Consider the following 5313-nt stretch of genomic DNA (forward strand, 5'->3'; position numbering starts at 1 on the left):
GATGCAACTAAAATTATCGAAGTATTTTCTGTTCAAAATCATTGAAAGCAAAAAGAATTTTCATAAAGAACTTTTTTTGTTAGAAACTTTAATAGCAAAAAGAATTATCATAAAGTAAAATAAATAAGTAATTAGAAACAAAATAAAATAAAATAAATAAATTTTTTGTTGTAAGTAGAAACAAAACAAAATAAATAAAGCAAAAAAGAAAACAAAAAACAGGCAAAAAAATAAAAATTATGCCACCTACTGGGCCACCACGGCCTGAATATGACTAGAAACCCATCCATGGGCCAGGATTCAGGCCCGCAGAAGGCCCAGTAGGCCCACATGCATGTACAGAGAGGTTAGGCCCGTAAGCCTGCTTTAGAGAGGAGCTCGACAGCTCAGGCGCACCGCACCTTATAAACAGGTGCGGCTCTCTCAGCTAGCGAGGTGGGACTAAACTCCCACCACCACGCCGCTGTGCAAGGCTTTCCGTCCCGGTTGGTGGCACCAACCGGGACCAATGCCCCCCTTTAGTCCCGGTTGGTGCCACCAACCGGGACCAAAGATCGCCGCTTCCCGCCCTTTGGGCAACATGAGGGAAGGTCGATACCCCCTCCCCGATAACATTTTTTTAGAAAAGTTTTATATATCTAGCTAGGAAGAAAGGAAGAAGGAATGAACTAAGAAGAGGATTAAGAAGAAAAATAAGAGGAGAAGAAGAAGGAATAGAGGAGAAGAGGAAAAAATAGCCTTTTTCTTCTTCTTCTCCTCTTTTTTATCTTCTACTTCCTCTTCTCAATTTTTATCGGGAACTCCATTCCAAAATAACTTCGACATAATGGGCGGTCGATATATATAGCCCCTCTTGACCGTGATAACTTATACCATGGGAGCTCCCCCGGTCCTCTCGCTCGACCAAAACTCTCGAGGACACCCAAACCCTAGAAAAAAACGATGTCGGTCTCCTACCCCCTCCCGCCGCGCCCCTACCCTTGAAGCGTTGTCGAGGCCACCCCAAACCCGGAATAAGCTAGATCTACGTTTGCACTAATATATCCACCTGCTGTCATGTTTGTGTAATAATTGCCATGTTGTAATATTTGCAGAAACAATGGAGCACAGACGAGACGAGCAAGCAGAAGAGGTGTTGGGGGACATAATCTTAGCCGGAGGTGATATCTTGTCGTATCTTAACGACAATGATGGTCTGGAAGAACAGGGTGAAGAAGCAGGCTACGGTGATCGAAGAGTGGAGGAGGAAAGACATGATTATGATGGCTCCGGTGACCCAATGCCGGTGCAAGAATGAGCCCGTGGTGACGGCTCCGGTGACCGAACAGAGTCCGGCCAGGTAAATATATTAGTTAAGCCTGTGCTGACTAGCTAATTGATGCATTCATTGTTTTGGTATGTACACATATTAATTAACACTCGTCTTTCTTCTTTTTTCTAGCCCTCCGGATCGAGCACAACTTCGGTAAAGAGACGAGGCCCGAAGAGAAAGTTGCGCTCGGATGAAGGGTTTGAGATCACAGCAATCGCGCGCGACGGCCAACCGATTGAACCCATCAGGACAAAGGATGCATTTGCTGCTCAGTGCGGGGTTCTAGTTAGGGACAAGATCCCGATCAGCATCCAGCAATGGTATAAGCCTAAGAAGGAAGACCCTGAGGTGTCTTATGTCAATGATATGCAGAAAGATGATCTTTGGACTGAGCTGAAGGCAAATTTCACCCTACCGCCAGAGGAGGATCCGGAGAAGCCAGTTAAAGAGCAATTAATCAAGTCTCATGCTCTTAAGAAGATGGCAGACCTATTAAGGAGGTGGAAGAATGAGCTGAAAACGTTTGTCGACAAAGAAGAGACACCAGAATTCATCGGTCGGTATGAGAAGATCAGAGATCACTGGCCCGCATTTGTGGCCCACAAGACATCGGAAAAGAGTAAGAAGATGTCAGCGACAAACAAGAAGAATGCTGCGAAGAAGAAGCTTCACCATCGCACGGGGTCAGGTGGCTACCTCAAAGCCCGGCCTAAGTGGGCCAAGGCTGAGAATGATCTGCTTGATAAAGGGATCGAACCACAGACAATGAACTGGCTAGACTGTTGCCGGACTTGGTTGTTCGGGGCTGGCGGAAAATTGGACCCTGTATCAGGGAGGTGCGTTTGGACAGACGAGCTTTTGAGAATACCAGTCAAGAGGCTTCAACACTATATCGATGCAGCGCAGCAAGGGACGTTCGTTCCAGACAGAGAGAACGACGAGCTCACAATGGCCCTCAGAAATCCTGAGAACCCTGGACGGACACGAGGCATGCCAGGCTCCGTTCCGTGGAAGGATGGTTTTCCGGACGTAGGCGGTTACAAAAGCCAGGAGAGGAGGAAAAAAGTGGAGCAGACCCAAATTCAGAAGCTGCACGAAAGGGTTCAAGCGCTAGAGGAACGAGACGGCAATCGACATGCCGAAACTACCCCGCCATCTTAGCGGAGAAGCAGCGTGGCTTCCACCGAGCTGCTTCAGCCGGAGCATGTCTTGACGACTCCTGATAGCTACCCCGTGGATGCTATCACGGAGTCTCAACATTGCCACCTTATGACGCAATGGCAGAACTTCAAAGTCAAGGCGGCTGTTGGCTCTGTTTTACCTCCTGAACCCAGCGCAACCTACCACTGCCGGCCGATTCCAGAAGGATATGCTAGGGTGATGGTGGATGAAATAACGGAGGGATTTGAGGACCTCCAGCTTGACCACCCTACCGGTGAAGGGGAGACTCGGCTGGGTTCTGCTCTGAAGACTCCATGCCTATGGCAGAAGGAGCCCATCAACCTTCCGAACTGGACGCCTCCAGCGAGTAAGGGCACTCCGCCTCCTGCTCTGCCTCCTCCTCCGGCGAGTGATCAGGGCACTCAGCCTCCTTCTCCGGCGCGTGGCGGCACTCCGCCTCCTCCTCCACCTCCTCCTCCGGCGAGTGATCAGGGCACTCAGCCTCCTTCTCCGGCGCGTGGCGGCACTCCACCTCCTTCTCCGCCTGCGCCGGCGCGCCCGAGCAGCCAGCCTCCTCCTTCTCCGCCTCGTCAGCAAGGGCGGAAGAGACCCGCCGCCGCTCCGGCTGCTCCGGCGCGTTGTAGTCCTTCTCCTCCGCCTCGTAAGCAAGGAAAGAAGACAGCCGTAGCCGCACCGTCTGCTCTGCCAACGGCTAGCAGTACAGCCAGAGGCAGGAGGCAATACAGATTCGGTCCTTCTCTGAAGACTCCAGAGAAGTTACCATATGAGAGGACCGAGGAGGAAACCTTGAAGATCGTGCGAGCCAAAGTGATGAACTTCTTTGAAGGGGTGAAAGCAAAGAAACATCCACCTCCGGAGGAGAAGGTAGATCCGGTGAAAGCGAAGCACACTCTGGCTGCCCTGACAAAACCACCAAAGTCTCCGCCGAGAGGCAACTATGAGTGCATTATTGCAAAGACATTTGCCGAAGCGGAGTGGTCGGGAAGTACTGTCAGTGATCAAAGGTTAAAAGAACGATGAGCTGGGAAAAAAATTGCCCAGCTCGGCGAACAAGCGAACCAATCGTGCCCCCCGCTCAAGGTGTCTAGCGACATCGTCGCTAATGATCCGAGGATGGTGGCCGGTTATAACAATCTTGGAGATTACCTACCCGACGATGTACATTATGATTTCTTGGAGGTGGACGAGCACAAATACCATTACGGGAAGCCTCTCGTCAAAGATGAAAGATCTCTAACAACGATGATGCGAAGATTACATGATTGATACATGAAAACCTGCAGAGAGTCTGGCGGGAGGAATACTTTGACGCTGAGAGTTAAAGAGGAGCATGACCTCGTTGGAATTGAACTGTTGAATGTTCCATTTGAGGAGTTCTTCCAGTTTTTCAATCAAAAGGCCCTCGATAAATCAACGGTCACTTGCTACTGTCTGTAAGTAGTACTACTTCTATCATTAAGTCTCTCTATATAGGTCAACTCTTTCATTGCATGTATTTATAATTATCCTCACTATATTATGCAGATTGAAGATCGCCGAATTGAAGAAAAGACAAATCGGTGATATTGGGTTCATTAACACAAATCTCATAGATGTAACTGAGGTTAAATATCATGCCGAAAATACCGAGGCCAACTTGCTACGATCGTTGGAAATAAATGAAAACAAAGATATAATACTCTTTCCTTACAACTTCAAGTGAGTGTTACTGTCTTGTGCATATTCGGTTTCCCTTATTAGTCCAGGTTATAGTAATGTAATTGATGACTTATGCATGCGTGCGCAGCTTCCACTATATTCTCCTAGAGATTAAGCTTGAGCAGGGAGTAGTAACCGTCTTAGACTCGAGACGAAAAGATCCCCAGGACTATGCGGACATGACTCAAATGCTCGAGAAGTAATTAAGTTAAATCGATCATTATCCACCATATCAGTAACTTTGTTCATTTCCTGATATCAAGTAATTGTTTTCTTTGTCTGGCAGGGTTTGGAGAAAATTCACCAAAAAAGCTCCGGGACTGCTGAAGAAGCTGCAATTTAGACACCCGAAAGTATGTACTATAGTAGCATGTTCCGCGCATCTCCTAGTGATTCATGCGCAGGTTCATCAATACCATTTAGCATGCTTGCTTATCAGTTTGATTGACCTTTATTTCTTGTAAAGTGGTTGTGGCAGGAACCCAGGAATAATTACTGTGGATACTACGTTCGCGAGTCCATCCGCTACACGACCTGTGAGCGGGGCTACTCTGACGAACAATATGAAGTGCATAAGCAATAATATTCACAATTTTATTTTATTACCATCATTTGTGTTGAGTTTCATTTATTCATATATATATATATGTATTGACCCCCTTCTTCAAATTAGATCTTTCGGATGCGGGATGAACTCCTAGCACCAGATCGTATGCGAGCAATTCAAGAGGGATTGGCGGCATTCTTCCTTGACCACGTGATCGCTGAAAACGGAGAATACTATGTGGACCCTGTGTTCTTACAATTTAATTAGGAGATTATATTGTAAGAGATAATTATTGTATATATGTAGCCGGTAGTGTCGGATAGATATACGAGAACTTGTTGTTCGACCAATCTCTCGGAGAAGGAGAGGTGGTCTATATCACTTCTCTCTGTATGCATATGTTCATGACGATCTTCTGTTTCCTTCATTTGCTTACTAGCTAGCGTGTCTAGTCCTTTTCATACGTATATAGTACGTAGCGTCGACCAAACACGGAGATAAGAGAGGACACTTCTCTTTATTAATTAGTTAGCTAACACAATATATGAAACACCTAAATTAACCCCCCAAAACT

Source organism: Triticum aestivum, chromosome 6D (genome assembly GCF_018294505.1).
Source record: "Triticum aestivum cultivar Chinese Spring chromosome 6D, IWGSC CS RefSeq v2.1, whole genome shotgun sequence".
Taxonomy (NCBI): Eukaryota; Viridiplantae; Streptophyta; class Magnoliopsida; order Poales; family Poaceae; genus Triticum; species Triticum aestivum.